Source organism: Neoarius graeffei, chromosome 1, assembly GCF_027579695.1.
Source record: "Neoarius graeffei isolate fNeoGra1 chromosome 1, fNeoGra1.pri, whole genome shotgun sequence".
In the NCBI taxonomy this organism is placed as follows: Eukaryota; Metazoa; Chordata; class Actinopteri; order Siluriformes; family Ariidae; genus Neoarius; species Neoarius graeffei.
The window spans coordinates 20504757-20529581 of NC_083569.1; the positions used below are offsets into that span (position 1 = coordinate 20504757).

At 38.9% G+C, this 24825-nt stretch overlaps 2 non-coding genes across 2 annotated transcripts; one reads left to right on the forward strand and one right to left on the reverse strand.

Annotated features, from left to right (window-relative positions):
• Nucleotides 1-1187: 1187 nt before the first annotated feature.
• trnaf-gaa (transfer RNA phenylalanine (anticodon GAA)) lies at nt 1188-1260 on the forward strand. The gene has a single exon. It is a non-coding gene; the product is annotated as a tRNA-Phe (tRNA).
• Nucleotides 1261-4292: 3032 nt separating this feature from the next.
• Nucleotides 4293-4364, reverse strand: trnap-ugg (transfer RNA proline (anticodon UGG)). Its single transcript has one exon. It is a non-coding gene; the product is annotated as a tRNA-Pro (tRNA).
• Nucleotides 4365-24825: the final 20461 nt, after the last annotated feature.

Sequence of the window (24825 nt, forward strand, 5' to 3'; positions counted from 1 at the left end):
TCAGATATCACTGTACCGTCTGCTGTGCTACTTCCAGGGTGGAAGAGAGCGCAAGGGTAGCAAAAAAGAGCACTGACTACATCACAGCCAGCTAGCCAAGTTTTCCGGTGGCACCAGTTCTTGTTAAAACCTCTTGAGTAGGTCTTCTCCCCCTTCGTAGACACTTGCTTGATGTTTAAATTCGGTCTAGGAGGTCCTAGCTGTTTGATTGCCGTTTTCTCCTCATTGGTACGACGACTAAAGGGAACTTCTTTCAGAGACGCTATCGTATTGTTGCACTCAACACTCGCCGCCATCTTCATAGAATGTTCACACATTTCCCGCGCAAGTTGCGTTTTCCAGCCCAAAATTATGTTCAAAACCCGCCAAAATGCACTAAAAACCAATCTGGCAACACTTGCGCGGCGCAACAGGCGTATGACGTAAGCACGGTGCTTCTGCGAGCACATGAAACCCAATAGAAAATGCATTGGGAGCAGGATTTTCGAAAAAAACGTACGTACCATTAGTGTCAATGGGAGATTTTGGGGCAAATCTGAACCTGACAGAAATCGCCCCAAAAGGGCGTGGCTACACCAGGCACGACCTTAGCCTGATTGGACAATGACATTACTGTTGCCGTGGTAGTAGGAGTAGATTAAAAAAAAAAAAATCTCCCTCCCTGTTTGGGAGTGCGTCGCCCAAATCGCCCCTATTAACGAGCCGCCAGGGTATTACAGGAACACTTCTATAACCCACAGAGTGGATCCAGCTATCAAAACCTCTCTCTCTCGCTGTCTCTGTGTGTCCACTTATAAGGGAGATCATTACCCACTTGGCACTGTGGATAACAGTGAAATAATCAAGACTGCATGATTGGGGGGTAACAGTGAAATGAGCGAGCACAGAGAACACATTTACCTCATTATTTAGCTTATTATTTGCTCATTCTTTCATGTGAACTTTTGTTCATTTAATTAAAAACACGCTTGGAATAAAACAAATTGCCAACAACATAAAAGAGTTTCATTAATCAATTACCACATTACATATGTCATACTTCCAGATGATACTATATATTATTTTAATCACTTTATATTTCATTAGATTTTGGTTAAAAAGGAACATCATGTGACCTTACTGATTGGATTTAGCAACTACTCATGTTTATATCGGTGACGTGACTGCTCAGATGGTGGCATGATCTTGCCGAAATAGCTCAGTAGGGAGAGCGTTAGACTGAAGATCTAAAGGTCCCTGGTTCAATCCCGGGTTTCGGCATTGAGGACTGTGGTGTGTGTTTATTTAAGCCTTTGACCAAGGGTCTGTTTAATTTTTTTTTTTTTGCCAGGTTGCTGTCAGTATATGCCAGTAATTTGGTGGTGAAAACAACTTGCCCTCTGTTCCATGGTGTGATGGTTAGCACTGTGGACTTTGACTCTAGAGATGTGAGCTCAAATATCTGTAGAGCCTTTGTTTGCAGCTTGTAATATAGACTGCAAAAAATGATCTCTTGTTGAGAGAAAATATCTTTAATATGGGTAAATTTATCTATTATTTCTTATTAGAAGTTTAGTAGAACTCAAGATTATTTAGCTTACTTTGAGACATTTTTACTAATTTCAAGCCTTAAATTTTCTTATTCTTTTGGCAGATAATTTTGCTCATTTTAAGCATTCAATTCTAGAAAGAAGCAAAATTATCTGCCAATAGAATAAGAAAATTTAAGGCTTGAAATTAGTAAAAATGTCTCAAAGTAAGCTAAATAATCTTCTATTTGAGTTCTAGTAAACTTCTAATAAGAAATAATAGATAAATTCACCCATATTAAAGATATTTTCTCTCAACAAGAGATCATTTTTTGCAGTGTACACAGATTGTCTCAACTACAGGGCCCTTTTGGTCAAGCAAGCTGTCATGTCCCAAACCCTTTGTTTCCGTTAAAGTGTTCGTCTTATGAAAATTACATTACCCCTGGAAATTATACCTTATAAAACTAGACATGTTAAATAGTTTACTGCCTCAAATGTATCTTAATACAAGACCGGGAACATGTTCTGTTTAGTTGGTAAAGTTTGGCTCTTTGAATCCGCCATTACACCATTACACGAATGCGTTCCTGATAAGTTACTGTTCATTCAAAGAAGTGATGTCATATGCAAAACGCTTGAAAGTTCGTGGCATTTCCGGCTTCATCTGCTTTACAAAGTGTAGCACATTTTAAACTTTTTTTAAAATTCTGCAACAAAGCTAAAACCAAAGCATGCCTCCTAAGGGGTGTGTCCTTCAAGGCTGTTCAGGTGTAGCCGATTAAAAAAGAAGAATTTTGATCCATTGTAGCCCAAAGTCAGCAGGACACTTGCGGAATGAATGGGTTTGATTTGTACCAACCAAGAGAGGTAACTTCAAGCCGACAGGACGGTTTGGTGTCTGCTCCATACATTTTGTAAAAGATACATTTGTGAGGCAGATTCACATTGAAGGATTTGAGCGATGTCTGTCTGGTATGCGGAGCAGTTCCTACGATCTGGAAACAAAAGTCAGAAGTGCCATCCCAAAGAGCTCACCGCACAGCAAGTGTTAAGCTTGCGTTTAGCCTGTTGCTTGAATTTATAAGTTGTCCATTGGCTCGCTAGACCCATTTTACTGGGGCACATGCCCCAATATATATCTGCTGTGATCCAGTAAAATTTCCTGATCACATTTCAGAAATAGTAATGTATTTGGCACTGCAGAATCAGTTACTGCAATTAATTTTTTTATTAGAACCCCAATGCTGTAGTTGAAGGAGATGGTGTAAAGGCTGTTTGTGTTTGATGCAGTATTTGAAGAAGGAGGAGCTGCTATTTGTACAACAGTAGACACAGATGCTCCAGCTGTTTTGGCTATAGCACACTTGAGTGAAATACCAAAAGGAGAAGAGAGAGGTTGTTGAGAGAGTTTATTGTGTTTCCAGGCAGTATTTGACAAAAGATGGATATGATGTGTTAATAGTAGCTGAAGGTACAGTATTAATTGAACAGTGTACATTTTGATCATGTTGTGAGAGAATCTCTTTCAGAGCCTATAAATACAGAAAAAAACCCAATGAGTTAGTTGAAAGAAATAGCAGGATGGCATGTCTATTTATTTTATATAGAAATCATGCTTTTAGATACAATATAACGTCGCACCTGTTTCAGTGGACAAAAAGGCAACGACAAGATTCAGAAATACACAGGGAAGTTTATCACAGAGTGATAAATTATAAATTAATCTTGCAATGGCCTTTTCCTTCACACCAATTCCATGATTATTGTAGGGACTTTACCTTAAAATTTCAAACAGGCTCAATTCACCTTAAAATCAGCTCTCTGTAAAGGGACACCGCAAGAAGGTCATAGGGTTTGGAATTTTGGGGAAAAAATATTTTATGGTTGCAGAGATACGATGATTTTAGTAAAAAATAAATAACGGTAATTGCACCCCCCACTTCACATTGTAGCACAAAACAGAAAGGGTCTACATGGTCCTAATTGGTTCTGTTAGAACCAGAAAAGGTTGGTAGTTTTATGAGCAACTTAGTTTTGGAGGTGAATCCGAACAAATTCCTGCCTGTTGTGCGCCACCTGCTCCTGCAGCTCCAGCACTGTAAAGTGAGAGTAAGTGACTATTTACTGCCATTATTGAGCTTTCTGCCGAGCAAGTGAGCTTACAAAGATGACAATTACAAAGAGACACTGCTGTATCATAACTGTGAAAGTTGAACACCAAATCAGGAAAAAAATAGCAAACTATGATTTGTACCATGTATTAACTTCCTGGGTTCCAGAAAACAGCTGGCGCAGTTGTTGCTCTTCTTCTTTATGAGTGACTTGGCTTGTGTATTCGTCCGCCTCTTTCTCTGTGGCTATAGGTTCTAAATCATTCTCAGACAACTAACCAAAGACTGAGGATGGATTTGAAGAGCTTTCGTGTCTTTTTCAAAAGACTCGGTATCAAGAACACACACCACTGGAGAGAATAGGATAGAGTCCGTGTGGAAACAAAAGAACGGACTGGCGCAAATGATGTCGTACGTGCAGCACCACTGACCTGTAAATCGCTGTGATCTAATAATGGCGGACAAGCTTTTAGTGATTTTTGGAACAGAATTCAGACGCAAAAATCTTCTTTTATTTATCCACCAACTTTACAGTGTATTTGAGCACATCACACACAGAAAACCAGGGATTTGTTGATGTAACTTTCATTAAACTCGTGCTTTTAGAATGATGCAGCTAAGTGAAATCCATGTCCCCAGCAGTTCAGATCGACCATTTAAGGTAAAACCTGGGCTCATCCGGGATTTGAACCCGGGACCTCTCGCACCCAAAGCGGGAATCATACCCCTAGACCAACGAGCCAAACAACCCACAAAAAGTTGTGTCTATGCTGCTGGAATTGCATTATATCCTTCAAAGGTTAATCTTCAAAAAAGATTTTTGCATCTGAATTCTGTTCCAAAAATCACTAAAAGCTTGTCCGCCATTATTAGATTGCAGCGATTTACAGGTCGGCGGCGCTGCATGCGTGACGTTATTTGCGCCAGAACCTTCTTTCATTTCCACACAGACTCTACACTATTCTCTGCAGTGGTGTGGGTTCTTGATACCGATTCTTTTGAAAAAGACACGAAAGCTCTTCAGATTTGTCCTCAATCTTTGGTTAGTTATCTGAGGATGATTTAGAACAGGGGTTATCAAACTCCGGCCCGCGGGCCGACTCCGGCCCGTCACCCCCCTTTGACCGGCCCCCCAGCCCCTCTGCCCCCCACCACTTGAACCGGCCCTATGAGGCAATCCCCAAAAGTGGTCATGGCCTGTTTTTTTAAATTGCTTTTTGGCAAATAATAACAACATGTCTGCAGCTTGTATTTTGTTGATTTTACCAATTAAAATTGATATTTAGTTATAAAATGAACTATTCATATTTTCCGAATTTTCGTCATATGCTCGCGATCAAGCAGTGACAGGCAGCGCACGCGCAGAGAACTGTCAGTGTTCAGGACAGCAAAATGGCTAGCGGTAAGTGAAAGTTGACAGAGAGTGCAGAGTTTTTAAAGAACAGTGGACCACCGATTATTTTTTCGTTCAGTGTAAGGACCGTGCAGTTTGTCTTGTATGTAAAGAAAGTGTGTCGGTTTTCAAAGAATATGATCTGTGTCGTCACTACGAAACCCGCCACAAACAGTATGCTAGTTTGCGAGGGCAAACAAGAGAAGACAGGATTCGGAGGATGAAATGCGGACTGGCTGCACAACAGAATGCATTCCTTCGCCAAACCCAGATCAACCAGGCTGCTGTACGAGCTAGCTATAAGGTAGCTCACCTACTAGCTACCCATGGAAAGCCGTTTACTGATGGGGACTTTGTTAAAGTATGCATGCTTGCTGTGGCCGAGGAGGTGTGTCCCGACAAGAAGGATGCGCTCAACGCGGTGAGTCTCTCCGCACCTACTATGACCAGGCGAACCGAAGATTTGGTGGACAACGTGCATGACCAGCTGAATGAGAGAGCATCAGAATTCAAGGTTTTTGCTTTGGCCATGGATGAGAGCAATGACGTGCAGGACACAGCACAACTGCTGTGATCTATTGATCTATTGCTCATATTATTATAATTTCACTGTTTTTTTAATGTATTTATTTTATAGGCCTATTTATTTGACCTTTATTAAGTGCTGCACACAATTATTATGAATATTATTAATAATATCAACAGGCCTACCTACAATTTATAATTTTCCACTCACCTTTGCCAGTGTCAATCACCTCAACTAGGCAGATGTTTCTTACCTTGACAGCTTTGATGTTATTTTTATTAGAAAATAAATAAATGGAATATCTGTGGTATTTCAAATTAAAACAAAGTGTGAAGACTCAATTACTACTTTTGCAAACCACTAGTAAAGATAAACAAATATGTGCCAGGAATCAAGTGTTGATATAGTAGTGTGGATATAGTAGTGGGGATGGCTGTGCCAGGCTAGTAATCTCTACTACACAATGAGGCCTGCTGGTGGTCATATTTGTCTGGGTCATACAATTCTGTTATATAGCTGACCCGACCCCAGCCCCCCATCACAGTCAGGAATGACAATGTGGCCCCCAGAGAAAAAAGTTTGGTGACCCCTGCTCTAGGGCAAGACTTGAGTGTCTCATGACTAAAACAAATAGCTGAAATATTGTGACTATTTTCTCTTTGCATGTGCAAAAGTTCTGAAGATTCCTGACACAAGAAGGACACTGTATAAAATACAGCAGCGTATTGATGCCGCACCAGAAAAAAATAAAAATAAAATCAGTATCACATCATACTGTGAAAAATTTATTATCACAATATATCTTTCATGCTATAACAATATATTTTCACGTTATTACATGAAACATTTTACATTATAACGTGATAATTTATATTGTTAAAACGTGAAACTTTTCACATTATAACGTGATAACTTTAAACTCATTTGTGAACCAAGGGTTTGAATGAAGTGTGTGGAGAATAAACTGGGTAATATGGCTCATTAACATGGTTTAATCAAGTTCTATTTCATGCATGGGCTGAACTGTAGTAAAGTTGGAAATATAATCACAGATTCAAACTTCCCAGACCAATAACTCTGAAAGATGTAACCAGAAAACTGTTTGACATATCAAGTTTGATATTCAATTATAACTATACAATAATGCTATAAAGTGAAAGCGCTGGTTCCCTGCTGTCCCCCAGGCACCCAGCAGAGTCACACCATAATAATGCCATGGTGTTGTTTCTGGCGCATGGTATGCGGTGTCAAAGAAAGAATAAATACATATTTGTAACTGTGATGTGTATCTCTTTTTTGGTGTCAATGTGACAAGACAATGCAGCAGTTTATTGACACGAAATACACTACACTGCACAATTTGATGGTTCATATGCTATAACATTATTATTCTAGTCAGGCTGATTTTGTGTCCTTGTAAATATTTTGCTCATACACTCATCAGGAGCTCCACTTTTAGGCAGTGCCTAAATATCTATATTATTCTATTTGGGAACACGATGATTTCTGCTTGCACCGGTGCAATCACAGTTTCACTTTTGTGCTACATAATTATACTATATGAACTTTGCTGAATAAAATCAGAGGAAATTAATATTTATTTGAGGAAAATCATTGAAATAACTTGGCACAATGCACATACTCATTCATACATGTGGCGAATTGTATCAATGCAGCAAACAAATTAGTTTTTTTTTCTTCCACTAGTTTGCTTTTTGTGTTGTTGATATAATTGTGTTTATTTAATATTTTCTATAATAATAATAATAATAATAATAATAATAATAATAATAATAATAATCGATATGTGTAGTGATGTTGGTGATTCTACACTGTGTAAGAGTGAAGTTGTTGAATATCTTTGTCATAAATCTTTTCGGTGTTGCACTTTGTACACAGTCCCTGAGCACTCATCTCACAGCCAGCAAATTTACTGCAAACAGCAAACATTCTAGCAAACCTGTGGCAAAAAATAGAATTAGGGATCAAGTGTTTGCCGTAAGTTTTCCACAAAGTTAGCCACAAGTACACCAGAGGTTTGCCACAAAATTAATTTGCATGTGAAAATACGACCTTGCCACAAGTTTGTGGCAACATTGCCAAAGGTTCACCACAACTGTCTACCAGAAACCTGATTTAAAAAAAAAATCCTGATGTAATTATTGAATAATAATTGGTTTTAAAATTAAATTATTTGCACTGCATAGTTGTGACGATTAGCTGTTCCTGCTTCCAGTTTGCATTTGCTTACAATGTGCTAAAATCAGGTCCCATATGTGAGGCTGAATGTAAAGCCAGGATTATTCAGTAAGAATCATCAATCAGTCAATAACATTGGTGACACTGTCATGTGATGCTGTGGGGCGGAGCTTCAGGAACCTTTATGATCTTAATATATCAGAGCACAGAAAGAATATTCTCATTCAGCTGAGACCATTCGTCATGTTCACTGTTATATTCATGTGTCTGTGGCTCTCACTCGGTGAGTTAACATTTTTCTGTGACTTCAGAAATATTAAGTGTTGAATTAGTGATTAATTAGTCTGTGTGGTGTTAAAAAGAGCAGAATGGGGGTCTGACTTATGTAGTTCTGGCTTGATTATGTAAAGGTTAAAAACATTATATTCTCCTTTCTATGACAGGTGACTCCATGGCAGAGTCAATAGAGCCACTTTTGACTAATGAAGTTGTTCATGAAGGTGGTGATGTTACTCTGTCCTGCAAATATGAAACAAGCTATACAGGAGACACCCTGCAATGGTACAGACAATATCCAAAATCTAAACCTGAGTTCCTTCTTTATGTTCTTCAAAGTGGAGATCTAAGTCCCAACCGTCCCCCAAGAATGTCTGCTAAAGTTGAAGGAAATAACCAAGTGTATCTGCTCATCTCCTCTGCTGCTGTATCAGACTCTGCACTATACTACTGCGCTCTGCCGCCCACAGTGACAGGAAATCCAACTGCACTGTACAAAAACTTTCACACAGTTTTGTTTATATTGTAGGCAGTTCTGCTGAAGATTTTGAGAAATTTTTGGCAGGAATCTCTCTTTCTCTCTGAAGATTTATAAAGGGATCATATTGTTGCCACATGTTACATTATTAGAAGGCAGAATTCATTCTTTGGTAACCATTATATGCTGGTCAGGGTCGGGGTGATTATGGAGCCTGTACTGGAATCTCCTGGGCATAATGTGGGAATAAACCCTGAATGGAATGTGAGTCCTTCGCAGAGCGCCATGTACAAACCATTTCACACACTCATTCACACCTAGGGGCATTTTATCCCAGCAAATTTCCTACAGTCTTGTTTATTTTGGAGGTGGGAAGAAACTGAAGAACCCATGTGGAGTGAACATGTAAAACTGCACATGCGTCACAGTGCTGCCAGTAAAACAAATACTCATCAAATTATCACATTTTACACATTGTCTGCTTAAAATGTGTGGTGGTGTGCTGTTATGTCATTTTTTTATCATAAAGAAATCTTTGTACCCTCATGGTACAATTCCATATTCCTCAATAGCCAGTGCATTAAAGACAAGGCTTGGCTCAATCCTCATCCCAGAATTCCACAATGACTGTGGACCCATGAGTCTCTCTGTCCTGACTGGAGTAATTACACTGTTGGATTGTCCTGAGGAAGGGCATGTCATTATCTGAGTGTATTAAATCCATATATATAATACTGAAACTGTATATTGTGGGAATCAGAATATTTTGACTCTTTTCTACATTGTAGAACAATACTGAAGACATCAGAACTATGAAATAACACATGGCACATGATGATGCTTTGCACACTATTGGTATTATCTTAACCAGCTTCATGAGGGAGTCAGTTAACAGGTGTTGCCTCGTCAAAAGTTAATTAGTGGAATTCCTTGCCTTCTTAATGTGTTTGATATCAAACAGTAAATTGCAAATAATAAAAATACAGTAAGTAGCTCTATTTGACACTGGTAGTAATCCATATTATGTCAGGAACTTCTCACCTAAGTAAAGAGAAACGACAGTCCATCATGACTTCATGACAAGAAGTGTCTTTTAATGAATTAAAAAAAACTTTGAATTAGGTGTGTCCAAAAATTTGACTTGTACTGTATTTTTTTCCGAAAGCTCATAACTATTTTGTCTTTCTGTAATGTATACACTGTATGTATAGTAAACATTGATGAATGTATAAAGGTTTTTCTCCTTGGTGAACACTAGATGGCGCAGTCAGTTATCTTATTGTGGGCAAAGTACTGAGAACCACACAACCCTGCTCACATCCTCCAGAGATGTTCAGTTCTTTGATGAAGAACACGACTTTTCACAATAAAACCTCTGTGACAGAGTATACCTGCTCTTCTATCATACACACTGCATATATATTATCTGAACCCCTGCTCTGGTTACTCTTAGTAGCTCAGTTTAGTTCAGAGACACCATTCTGATAAAACAACATAACTGTCCACGGATGACTAAACTGTGAAATAAACCTTAACTATTCTCTTCCACTTAGCAGCTCTAACATTAAGCTGCCTGCTGCTGCACATATGACACATGGAGAAAGTAAGACACCAAACAAATTAGCATTCAAAGTGAATATCAGTTCATTTAATACAAAAATCACACACACACATGTACCACTCCCTTCCAAAGCCTAATGGCTTGCTGGCATCTTTGAAAGACCAGCAGTGAAACACCTCAGAAAACGTTTGTTATGCAAAAACAAATAAAATCGAGGTTTTATGTTTATTTTCTCTCCAATATATTCTCTGCTAGGGCTGAGGCCCCTAATGTAGAGGCACCACTAAAACACATAGTTAAAATATTCAATTATGTACTTATTAGAGTATATTTTTCTCTCCCTCCATCCATTTTCTATACTGCATTTCCATTGTGGGTCGTCGGTGAGCTGGAGCCAATCCTAGCTGACTATGATGGAGAAGCCGGGTACACCCTGGACAAGTCACCAGTCTATCGCAGGCTTAACACAGAGAGACAGACAGACATTCACACATATGAGCAATATAGAGAAGCCAGTTGACCTCTTCCTTTGGACTGTGGGAGGAAACTGGAGCATGCAGAGGAAACCCACGCAGGCACAAGAAGAACATGCAAACTCCACACAGAAAGACCCCCGATTGACTGGTATGTTCAAACCAGGAACCTGCTTGCTGTGAGGCGACAGTGATACTGCACCTCTGTGCCACCCGAGTGTAGTTTATACATTAAAATGACTGTAATTATGTAAAAACATTAATTCCCTCCTTTCAGTATGTGTTTGCTTAAATGTGCTCAGGACAGGTTCCCCATGTGAGGCTGGATGTAGATAATATCACTATAGCCTTCTTTCATCTCAGAAATATTGCTCAGATAAGAAATATAATACCTCTTCATGATGCAGTAAACCTAGTTCATGCTTTTGTTACCTCCAGGTTGGATTATCGTGATGCCTTACTGTCTGAATGATCTAACAGGTGCATCAACAAGCTCCAGCGACAGATATGACCATATCACCCCTATCTTATCCACACTGCATTGGCTCCCAATCAAATTTCACACTGATTATAAACCATTACTTTTTAATTATAAAGCACTAAATGTGCTTTGTCTCGCACCACAGTACCTGAATGAATTCCTGGTCCTTTATAACTTGCCACACTGACTTAGATCAGAAGGTGCAGGCTATCTGTTGGTAGCTCAAATAGTTAAGGCGACAGCAGAGGAACAGCCTTCTTTTACAAATCCCCACAGTTATGGAACAGCCGTACAAGTAGTGTTCGGGTCTCAGACACAGTCTCAGTGTTTAAGTCTTGGCTGAAAATATATTTGTTTAGTCAAGCCTTTTGTTAACAGCTTTTTATTACATAAAGTAGCAGATCTGGAGGGTTCTTGGGCAGAGAGTGTTTTGATAAGTGTTTGAAAGAGTGTTTTGAAGTGCCCTTGAGCAAGGCACCTAACCCCCAACTGCTCCACAGGCTGCTCTGGGTATGCTGTATGTCGATCTTTGAAATGCCTGTAATGTAATGTAATGTGATGATTGGGTGCTGTCCACCCCTTACACATACACTCAGGTTTGTTGACAGTAGAGTGGCCTGATGTACACTTTATGCACCATGGTGCCCTCAAGTCTCTGGTATGTTCTGACTTTTCCTTTTAGTTATGCCCTCATACAGTATTTAATCTTGCTGGAGTCCCCACTTGCAATCAGCACACAATGTTCACTGTTCGTAACCATTAAATGACAATGAGCAAACCAAATATCTCTCTCTCATGCTACACATGCCACTCCTGAGACACCAGTGATGCTGACCTGATGCGTTACTTCTCGCTGGAGTTCTCATCACTTCACTCCTGTGGAGGATGACCCCTTATGGACAGCCTAAAGATCCACTTAGAAGATAGCTTTGGAGAATTAATACAAACAGTTTTGCTATGATGGCTCAGGACTGCAGTTGCCATGAACAATTTTACATTCAAGTCTCAATCAGTAAGCAGTTGATAACTTCAACAAAATAGACTTCATGCCAAAGCTACAGTGAATTTCCTGGTTACCCAGTTGCCCCTTTTCACTATATAGGACACAGTTGTAGAAGTGAGGTATTTATAGTCACACTGACTGTTATCACCCAAATGAGGATGGGTTCCTTCAAGGTTTCTTCCTTTTGTCGTCTCAGGAGTTGTCACTGTCACCTCAGGTTTGCTCAGTCGGCATAAATTTATATCTGGCATTTATATAGTTCTGTAAAGTTGCTTTGCGACAATGTCTATTGTTAAAAGTGCTATACAAATAAAATTGAATTGAATGTAAAGCCAGGATGCTGCAGCAACTCAACAATCTGTCAACACTGTAATGCCGCTTTTCCACTACAAACGCGGCTGAGCCGTGCCGTGCCGAGTCGAGCTGAGTCGAGCTGAGCGGGGCTGTTGGAGTTGCATTTCGACTACAACCGCGCTGAACCGTGCTGGCTGGAAGTGGGTGGACACATTGGGTGGAGTTAGCGAAAGTGGGTGGACGTCACGTGATGTCGTTAAGCAGCGCAAACAGTGACATCAGTGACAGTGGCGGAACAAGTCAGAGCCGGGCCGGGGGCGGGGCAAATGACCGGGCACTTTATTAAAGCTTATCATAACATCGTTTTAGGCTACAAAATGTCCGCAACTGCGGTGTTTACCAATTTCAACACTACCGGGTGCAACTATGTTATTTAGTACATCAAGTCCTTCAAACGAACATGTAACTCAGAAACAAAAAACATTAGGATACTGTACATGGCTCATAATAAAACATCAATAGCCTATACTGCGCACATTATTTGAAGGGCATACGAATGAGCGCTCAGAGGTTGCAACGCTGACAGGAAGAGTCAGAAATAAAAGGAGGGCGGTGCAAACCTCACTGAATGCACTGTGTTTACCAATTTCAACACTACGGGGTGCAACTATGTTATTTTGTACATTAAGTCCTTCAAACGAACATGTAACTCAGAAACAAAAAAACATTAGGTGACATACTGTACATGGCTCATAATAAAACATCAATAGCCTACTGCGCGCATTATTTGAAGGGCATACGACGAGCCTTGCGCTCCGCGAACTCGTCCACGATGCTCTGTATGTCACTGATTCAGTGATCTTTTAAGCGGTAGTCTCACGACCCGAATAGTAAACAATAAACATGGAGGACATGGAGTCGTTAGTGTTGCTGGTCTTGGTGCTGTGGCTTGTTGTCACCGACAACGCCAACAGATACTGGCAAGAGCGTATAGATGAGGCGAGGCGCATAAGGCTTCAGAAATTCTCGTAATTCGTAATTCTTCTTCTTCCGGGTTTGCGGTGTTTACAGATCCCAGCGCGCTCGCGGGGCGTGTGTGGGCATGTGAGGACACTCCTCCTCACCAATCAGTGCACAGGGGAGTGTCTGCTCATGCCCCCAGCCTCAGTCGGCACGGTTTGGCTCGCTTCAGCCCCACTCCAAAACGGTGCGAGTTTTAGGGGCTAAGCAGGGCTGAAACGAGCTGAGTCGTGCCGGTTTTTGGTAGTCGAAACGCGAGCCGTGTCGGGCTGAAGTGAGCTGAAGCGAGCTGAAGTGAGCTGAAAAAGGGTAGTGGAAAAGGGCCATAAGTGACACTGTCATGTGATGTTGTGGGGGCGGAGCTTCATGATGCTTCTTGAACCTTTATGATGTTTCCATATTAGCTTACAGAAAGTCCTCAGAATATTTTAATTCAGCTGAGACCATTCATCATGTTCACTGTTATATTAATGTGTCTGTGGCTTTCACTTGGTGAGTTTTGATTAGATTTTTTAAATTTTATTTCAAAAATTATGTGTTGAATTAATGATTAATTAGTCTGTGTGGTGTTAAGAAACAGCAGAATGTGGGTCTGACTTGTGTAGTTCTGGCTTGATTATGTAAAGGTTAAAAACATTATGTTCTCTATGACAGGTGACTCCATGGCAGATTCAATAGAGCCACTTTTCACTCATATAGTTGTACATGAAGGTGATGATGTCACTCTGTCCTGCAGCTACACAAAATTCACTGATCCAGTAACCAACTTGCACTGGTACAGACAGCATCCAAAATCTACACCTGAGTTCCTTCTTTATATTTTTCCAAGTGGAACTCTAAGTCTCAACCTTCCTCCAAGAATGTCTGCTAAAGTTGATGAAAATAATAAACAAGTGGATCTGCTCATCTCCTCTGCTGCTGTATCAGACTCTGCACTATACTACTGCGCTCTGCGGCCCACAGTGACAGGAAATCCAACTGCACTGTACAAAAACTTTCACACAGTTTTGTTTATACTGTCGGCAGTTCTGCTGATGAGTTTGAGAAATTTTTGATGATAATCTCACTTTCTCTCTGAATATTTATAAAGCGATTATATTGATGCCACATGTTGTATAATAGTATCATAAAACAGTAAAACAGTTTTATTATACTGAAGACAAATGAAGTCATAGGTGCCAACAGTAGGGAAATTTTTCTCTAGCCAGTATTATGTAATGGCTTTTTTACTTGCGGCCAACACTATCATTTGGAGGAAAGTGTCATCTTTACTTTATCCATCAGCAATATCCAAGATAGAGAGATATGAAAGTTGTACTGATATTAAAACCCCAATATTTTTTTAAATGGTTGTTGCCATTTCCTTCCAGAAAGTCTGAATATAGGAACAAGACCAGAAAACATGAGCACTGAACCTTTTTCCTGATTCAGTTTTTACTTTTCACAACTGTCCTACAATGTACAAATTTTTGTCAAGAATAATATACCATCAATAGTTGTAAAGAAAAAAAATACAGCTCACACAGAAACACAGTGATTAGAAAAATATGTGAAACCTGTGGAATTCCACGAATTGTTCACAAGTATAAACAAACACAGTGGCCCCCATTTACCAGTCTAGCACAGAAACCAGATATAAGTGTAGAAATCAGAATATAACAGTGTTCATGTCTGATTTGTGAAACATTCCTGTCTTGCCAATCACGGCATAAGAATGATAAACGTGGTGTTTGAAAACCATCATCATTTAAATATCACACCCCTAAATATTATTGGTTTAGAGTCTGTGCCCAAGACTTGGAATCATGGAGAGGCATAATACGTTTAAGAAGAAACATTTCTACACCCTCCAAATAGAAGCACAAATGTCCATTTGAACAAATTATTTCTATTTGGCAGCCAGAAAAGTAGCATCATAGAAAGTCATGTATGCAGTATTGAAATCACTGCTGTGGTCAACAGCATTGCCATCAACAGTTGAAATCCAGCTGTTTCATTATTTAAATTATATATCCATGAGATATATAGCCTATATTCTGTCCATAATAATACGGATATAATAGCTTATATCACAAATCTTTAAATGTGGGTGAAGAAACAATTGTCAGATCTCAAAAATGCCACAAAAATCACACAGTTGTGGAGTTTCATATTTCCTCATTTTCATGATGTTTCAGGCAGCAGTGGTGTTCAACCTTCAGTGAGATAAATTGGTCTGGAGCCACCCACAGAGCCAAGCAACCACGAGCTGTGAGAGAGAGCATGTGCCTGGTCAGCTTCATTTCATTTGTTAATATACATCAATTCCTGCATTTCACATCTGCAACACATTCCAAGAAAAGTTGGAACGGGGAAATTTAGGGCTAGTGATGAGGTAAAACAATTAAATAATGATGTAATTTGAAACAGATGATGCCAACAGGTGATTGTAATCATGATTTGGTACAAAATTGATATCCAGGAAAGGCCTAGTCTTTAAGGAGCAAAGGTGGGCCGTGGATCTCCAGTTTGCCAACAAATGTGTGAGAAAATTATTGAAATGCTGAAAAACAAATGCTCCTCAAAGAAAGAAAGGAAGGGATTTTAATATTTCACCCTCTACATTGTATAATATCATTAAGTGATTCAAGGAATATGGAGGAGTTTCAGTGCACAAGCCTCAGCTGAACACCTGTGATCTCTGATATCTCAGACGGCACTGCATCAAAAACCATCATTCAGTAACCACATGAGCTCAGGATTACTTTGGCAAATCTTTGTCAAGCTCTACAATATGGAGTTACACCCACAAATGCCTGCTAAAACTTTACTGTGCAAAAAAGAAACCTGATGTTGACTATGTCCAGATGTGCTGTTGACTTCTCTGGGCTTGGAGGTATCTGGGATGGACCATCTCACAGTGGAAAAGTTTATTGTGGCCAGACAAATCAGTATTCCAGGTCTTTTTTTGTCAGAAATGGACACTGTGGGCTTTGGACCAAAACTGAAAAGGACCATCCAGACAGTTACCAGCAACAAATCTGAAAGACAGGGTTTGTCATGGTATGGGGTTGTGTCAGTGCCCTTGGTAACACACGTCTGTGATGGCAGCATTAATTCAGAAAAGTACACTGAGGTTTTTGGAGCAACATATGCTGCCTTCAAGATGACACAGTAACTTTTTTCAAACATGGTTCAGCTGTTAGCAAATGACCATAATGGCAGTTGGACATTCATCTTTCATACTAAAACCTCAGCTGGAGTCGTTACTGAACCTATTTGTCACAGTAGTTGTGTTAACACCATTTTGCAATGTTAAGAACTATTTTCAGGAGTAAAAAAAAAACAACAACAATGACCACTTAAACCATACAATAATTATAATTCTTTGTTCATGGACCAATAAAGTAAAACAAAACTGGAAAGAGGGTTATATTTTTGTATAAATGTTAAATCTTGAGACACAGCCCAGGCCTCTAACTCCAAAAGATCTGTTTAAGAGGTGAAGTTGGATGCAGTGAGTTGATCAGCAACAGTGGGATTGTTCTGTGTTGTATTGGTGATTTAGTTCACTGTGACTGATCCTGTGAAGTGATGATCTGTACAAAGTTATGCTCCAACAGCAGAACTTCCTGGGTGTGGCCTTCTAGAAATGTGTTCCCTCATGTGTAAAGTTCAGCACATACAGCAAGCACTATTATACAGGATCCTCACAGAGCTGTGTTCAGAAATGGCTCAACTATACAACTTCCTGTACATAGTGAGATACATCCCACTGATTCTCACTGTCACTACAGGTAATTAACTTTCATCAGATAATTAACTATATTCCTTAATACCCATGTTTTAAGTTCAAATTCTTTCAACGATTGTTTTGTGTTTGTTTACAAAAATACTTTACAGATTTATTTCTTTATGTTCCTCTTTACAACAGGCAGTTTCGCTGATAAAATCTGGCCGACAGATGAAGATGCCATTGTCAGGAAAGAAACAGACACTGTTACTTTGAAATGTTCATATGAATCAAGCAGCAATTACATTTTGCTTTACTGGTACAAACAATATCCGAACAGCGCACCACAGTATTTACTGTATAAAGGCGCAAGGTTAAGATCAAGTTTTGAGAGCACTCCTACTGATCGTCGATTAGAGTCAAAAACAACCAGAGACTCCACTGAACTTAGCATCAGAGGTCTAAAGCTCTCAGATTCTGCGCTCTATCACTGTGCTCTTAGAGATGTAGCACAGTAATACAGAGTCAATGAAAGGCTTTACAAAAACATAAACATGTTACACAGGAAGTTTCTAAAACCTCATCAAAGATACTCTACCAAATTGTTATCAGTTAACCATACACACACACACACACACACACACAAAGGTTGTGGTAACATCTGCAGCTAAAAGTAAAAGCAAATTAAAATAAAGAGGGTTTAAATGTGGTGCAACTTTCAACAAGGACACATTTATCACAGTAAATTCACAAACTGACATTTTTCAAAAATGTTTTACTGACATTACCAGAGTCATTGTGTCAGGTGTTGTTGGTGTGAACTACTCTGAATTAAAGATACTGAACTTTCCTGACTAGCTTTCCCCCAATACACAGTGCTCAATTTTAATCAATTAATTCAGTCATTCATTATGCATGTCCATAAAAATTCATGTTATTTTGCTGGATGGGAGCTCAGGCAGTGGCCTTTTACAAAGATGAAATGGATGAATAAGAAAATGGCAGCAGTGCATGCATACAATCATTCAGATAGAAAGGAACCTGAAAAAGAAATCTCTAAGCCAACTCTTGCTCTTGACTTTCCCCACAATATAATTATCACCCCTCCTGTAGATGTGTTGACTGCATGCATTTGTTTGTGTTTTCAGTCTGTGAATTGTGTAAGTTGTAATTGCAGTTGTGTGTGTGCCTTACACACTTCCACCTTCCCTGAGTCAGTTAATCCTTTCCTTTACAAACTTGAGTCCCTCGGTCTCTCATCCCGATACATGTTTCCACACAAATCTACGTTTTTCAAAAATGTGCTGCTAGTAAAATGATGGGCAGACAATAATTTGTGAATTAATTTAATATATTTCTGCCCACTAAGATTTGTTTTGCTCGTTGACAAAAATTATAGTGTATTTTAGCAATATAAAGGATGTAGCAGTTCAATATATACTCTCAAAATAAATATTCAGTTGGATGCTTTTGAGCACTGCTGGTCCTCTCCAAGTTGCTCTGGACCTATAAACACACATGCTTTGTTCACAAACCAATTTTATTCAGAATATTAATAGATTTTAACTCAAATTAATAAACAAATGAATAAATAAACAACCATAGAATGCAAGTCAATGAAAGTAAATAAAAAACAATAAAAGTCTCTGTCATACAGGACCAGGGTGAGCCACTATTAAGCTGGCTCCCCCCTGACCTCAAGAATGCGCATAGCTGCTACTTCAGGACCCAGCAGAGATCCTCACCCTTTGCCCACTGCTCCATCCTTGTAGTTTTTCTTTTTTTTTTTCTTTTTTTTTTTTTTAGGGACAGATACAAAGACATAGATATCTGGAACAGTTATCTGATGTATGCATCACAGTATTTGTAGCCAAAGCTAATTCACAACACTTGTCCCTAGTTGGGCTTTTAATTAAACAAAACAAAAAAAGAGAAAATGAATATTTAAAATCTATGAGAAAAAATATATATACATAAAAATAAAATAAAATAAAATAAGAAATAATGGTCATAATAATAACAAAATTAAAAATAACAATAACAATAGTAAAAATAAAAAGACAAATAGCAAGCTAAGTATCTAAACTAGTAATTCAAACTAAATATGAGAGCAGGATTGCTGCTGAACTAGCCATTGTTTTGTTTGTTTTTTGAAAGAGAGAAGTGTAGCTATGGATTTTAAACTGTCTGGTAGAGAATTCCATAATTGTGTTCCTTTTATTGAAAAAGAGGTTTGTGCAAATGAAGTTCTACGGAATGGAACAGTGCAATTGCCTTTTGACATTGCTCGGGTGGTGGATCTAGTACCACTTTGCAGTCTTGTTATTGACTCACAGAGCAGTTGAGGAGCAGTATTATTGAGGCATTTAAAAACCAATTTAACTGTGTATAATGAAATAAAATTAGTAAAACTGAGAATCTTATATTTGTTTAAAATTTGGCAATGATGATGCCTTATTCTTTTCTTGTCTAAAACTTTGAGGGTTTGGTTATAGAGGCATTCTATGCATTTTATTGTTGTCTGGTGAGCCTGAGACCATGTGGTCAAACCGTAAGATATATGTGAGAAAATCATAGAATTCATAAAAACAAAGGCACAATTTAGAGTTAAGCAATTTCTTATCATCTTAAAACATCCTAGATTTGCCTTAATAGTCTTACACATTTTCTTTACATGACTTTTAAAGTTCAACTGATAATCCATGATTATACCCAGATATTTCACTTCGGGGACTTGCTCAATGGGCTCACCGTTAATTCTTATATCCAGGGTGTTTATTGGTTGTTTCTTTATAGAGAAACACACAGAATTTGTCTTTTTAATGTTTAGGGTTAAACAGGATGAAGCCAGCCAAAATGCTATTTTATGCAAGGTAGTATTTAGTTTCTCAGTCACAAGAGTACAGGTCTTACCAGATGCATATACCACTGTGTCATCTGCATACATCTGTAGACCTATATCTGGGCACACATCTGGTAAGTCATTGATATAAAGACTGAACAGTATAGGCCCTAAGACAGTACCTTGAGGGATCCCCGTTTCAATTTTAAGAAAATTAGAACTCACATCATTAATAGTAACACATTGCTCCCGGCCCTTTAAGTATGACTCAAACCAAGACAATGACTTTTTAGAGAAATTGAACTTAATTAGTTTTGAAATTCAAATATTGTGATTGACTGTATCAAACGCTTTTTTTAAATCTAGGAATACTGCACCGACCACATGCCCTTTGTCAAGTGATTGTTTTATTTTTTCAGTTAAATAACAAGTGGCGGATTCTGTAGAGTAGTTACATCTGAATCCGAATTGCAAAGGATGCAAATAGTGATTTGACTCAAGGTAGCGCATTAGTTGTTCTGAAACAATCTTCTCCAGGACTTTAGAAAAAACTGGAAGAAGACTAATGGGTCTATAATTAGATATAATTCCAGCATCTCCAGATTTAAAGAGTGGTATTACTTGAGCAGTTTTCCACCCATCTTGTCCAGTTTTAATAGAGATATTAATGAGATGGGTGAGGGGTTGGACTAGGATGCTGCTGTATTTCTTGAGAAAAGCTGTGTCTAAATTATAGATGTCTTTTGAGTATGTGGTGTTTAGGTCATTTATAGCTTTTAAAACAGCAGTATGACTGACCTCTTTAAGGTGAAATGAATTCTCTTGGTCATCGATTAATGCTGTTTGGACAGCATTATTCTTACAGGGGAAACCTGAGGCAAGGTTCTTGACAGATTCTATAAAGAAATTATTAAATTCGTTTGAGACTTGTGTACTATCAGAGATGACATTTTCTCCAAGTTTGAGTTTAAATTGATTTTGGGTGTTGTTACCCTCTGGATTTAATAGACTATTTAGTTGCTTCCAGATAAGCTTGCCATTCCCTTTGGCCTCTGATAAAACATGGATGTAGTAATTTGATTTGGACATTCTAAGCTGTTTAACCACCTGGTTACGCAGACTTTTATATAATTTTGAATCAGTGTCACTACGAGTTTTAATAAACATTTTCAGAGTATAATCTCGCTTTTTCATCAGTTTTCGGATATCATCAGTTATCCATGGTAACTGAAATTTTTTGTGGGATTGTTTTGTCTTTTTCGTGAACTTGTCAATAATGCATACAATAGCAGATGTTAGATGATCACAGCAAGCATTTACTTGATCAAGTTGTAGGAGGTCATCCCAATTAACACCCTTTAATTCGTTCTCAAATGCAGTCATTGTTTTATGAGGAATCTTAAATCTATAGAATTTTTTGTTTTGATTTATAAACTTTGCCAATCGTTTTTTTGTGAGTTTTCTTGCAGCTAGTGTCAAATTATGATCTGACAAACCAGTGACTAAATTATAGGTTTTTATGATTCTGTCAGGCTTATTTGTAAACATTAAGTCTATTAGTGTTTGGCTGCTCTTGGTAATGCGTGTGGGGTTTTTAATCTGCTGGCTGAAATCATGTTTAAATGAGAGATCTTTAAAAAGTTTTCTACCGCGTTTGTCTAACCAATTTATATTAAAGTCCCCGAATACCAGTATTTCACTGTTATGTTTAAAGTTTTTAAACAGTGCGTCTAAGTTCGCACAAAGCTTTGTAGTACACGCAGAAGGAGGGCTGTATACCACCATTATATTAAATTGCATGTTTTGCGACAATGTGACATTAATACATAGACATTCAATATCAGCCGTCAGGGAGACTTCTTTTGCATTGAGCAAGTCCTTAACATATATAAGAACACCCCCTCCCCTCCCGAAAGTTCGGTCTCTTCTAAAACATTTATATCCCGGAACATTGATTATACTGGTTAAAATTTTATCATGCAGCCATGTTTCACTAATACATAGAAAATCAATATTAGACTCGTACAGTAGCATTCTGATCTCATCACACTTAGGAACCAGACTTCGGATGTTTAGATGACCCCCCAAAATACCTTTAGGTTTTACCGTAGGGTCCCACACTACTTTGGCGTGATTAACAGTTTGAAAGAATAAAGTCCGTCTCTGCTTTGTCTGTGCTTGTGTTTGAAGTGATCTTACTTTAGTGGGGACAGTTGTTCCACGCCAGCCGGCACGGTCAATTGAACAATCCAAGGCGCCTGTCGGTTCTTGTTTATTTCCAAGCTCTGCAGCCTCCACCAACCTTTCAACCATGCAGGATGGATTCACTGATCATGCTGTTAAACTCTCCACGCCATGATGTAGATTCGGATCGCCGTAGCAGGCTCCGTCCTCGTTAGTCAAACGCGTTAGGAAACCTGCGGGTACTCCAGGTAGCGTGGGGGTGATCAGAGCCATAACATCCATAGTAGGAAATTCCGCCGGTTGGCGAGGGAGGCCCGCCACGTTGTCAGCAGGTGTATCCACAGGGCCTGGGCCTGGATTGAGTTGCACGTCTCCAGCAAGCAAGATCAGGAAGAGAAGGTATGCTTTCCAATGCGATTTATTTGTTCTTATGCGCTTAGAGTAGTGGACTGCCGTGCACAGACGGCGCCTTGGACCAAGGATTAAAAATGAGCGATAAATGGCGAGTTGCCCATATCCAAAATTGTTCAGATGGAGTTTGTCCGGGATAAAACCCAGTGTTTGGACATTTCTTACGAGTTTTGGTGGGGATCTAGATGTTGATGATCCAAACAGACCCGTAGAGACGAGAAATGCCGCCACAGCACAGATAAACAGCAGTAGGCCTAACGTTGGCAGGTGATTCAGGTGCCATTGTTTGTTTGCGTGCCGTCTCTGATGTTGTAGTTGTTTTTGTTCAACATGCACACAGGCACTACGTTTTCTAACATATTGCAGCAATGCACGTATTGTCATAAAAAGCTTATTAAAATTATATTTAAAATGCGTAGAAATATGAGTAAATCCGATAAAAAGTGCACCGATTGCAGCAAGCACGGAGCCCAACCAACCGTGCGTGTGCGTGCGCGCCATGTTGGCTAGTTGGCTAGTTGGTATATAGGGTGAGGGATATAGATGACTCTGTCTTCTTGTCTTTTTTAACTTGTAATTTTCTCACCCTCATGCTTTTTCCATGTACATCTCATGGAGTTCTTGTCCCGAGTTTCCTAGTGCTATGTAACCAGGAACTTACAGATATTTACAGCATTATAAGAATCCTTTAGAGCTTTAATTGAAGTATTTTTGTTGGTGTCAAAGGCTCGATGATAGAGACTTATGTGTAACATGTTTTGAAGAAACTTCTCCTTCCTCAGCAGCAAGAACTCACAAGCACCACTCCTCTCAGGTCCCAATATTTTTAGATCAGAACCTGAGACGGAATCTTTCTCCCTTCAGGTCTGTCAAAGGCCCCAATGAGGATTGAAGGAGGAAATAAGAAACACAAATAAATAAAACACCCAGTTTCTTTCTCTCTCTCTGTGCAACCTTCACTCGATCCAGCAAACTTCACACACAAAATGCATCACACCTCTTAAGGGCTAATGGCTTGGTGGCATCTTTCATAATATTACAAAGAGCAGCAGCTGGTTTGTTCCTCAGTGAAATAACAGGCTTCATTTTTACAAAATCAATAAGTCAATCACATTGTAATAATAATAATAACTTGTCATACTAAATTATTTGTCATGATTTATACTTATTTACAGCAATTTCAGATCAGGCCAAATCTCCTAATGCAGCAAAACCACTGATAAAACAAATATAACAGGGAATTTAAACATTTAATAATGTATTAATTAGATTATATTTTTACAGATTAGAATGATTGATTTTTCATAATTCCATGAATTCTGCTGACAGTCGGAGTTGAAGACAGGTTCCCCATGTGAGGCTGAATGTAAAGCCAGGATGCTTCAGTAAGAATCAACAATCTGTCAGTAACAATGGTGACACTGTCATGTGGTGCTGTGGGCTGGAGCTTCATGAACCTTTATGATGTGAACATATCATAGTACAGAAAGAATACTTTCACTCAGCTGAGACCATTCATCATGTTCACTGTTATATTCATGTGTCTGTGGCTTTCACTCGGTGAGTTAACTTTGACTTTTCATGATTGCAGAAATATTAAGTGTTGAATTAGTGATTTATTCATCTGTGTGGTGGGAAGAAAAATGAGAATGTGCATGTTCTCTTCTCTATGACAGGTGACTCCATGGCAGCTTCAATAAAGCCACTTTTCACACATACAGTTATAGATGAAGGCAGTGATGTTACTCTGTCCTGCAACTACGAAACAAGTGGTACAGGAAACTAACTGCACTGGTACAGACAAAATCTAAACTGGAGTTCCTTCTTTTTATATCCCAAAGTGGACATAAAAGTGACTCAATCCCACCACGTCTCTCTGCTGAAGTGGATTAAAAGAATAACCAAGTGGATCTGCTCATCTCCTCTGCTGCTGTATCAGACTCTGCACTATACTACTGTGCTCTGCAGCCCACAGTGACAGGAAATCCAACTGCACTGTACAAAAACTTTCACACAGTTATATTATACTGAAGGCTGATCAACTCCTAAGGTTACACAATTCCGGATGATATAATATCAATGATATAATCAGTTAAAAATAAATAAATGGATGGTTTGAGAGGTCAGTAAAAATATACACTCACCTGCCAGTGTAATCAGAACTTGTTCTTGATTTGAAGATTCCTGTTCTTGGCTGCAGGAGTGGAACCAAGTGTGGTCTTCTGCTGTTGATTGCTGAGCTGCTTTTCTGCTCACTGTGGTTGTAAAGAGGTGCTATGAGTCGCTATATCCTTGCTAAAAGCACTAAACAAGTTTTCAATAAGTTCATATACATCCCACTTTCTAAAGT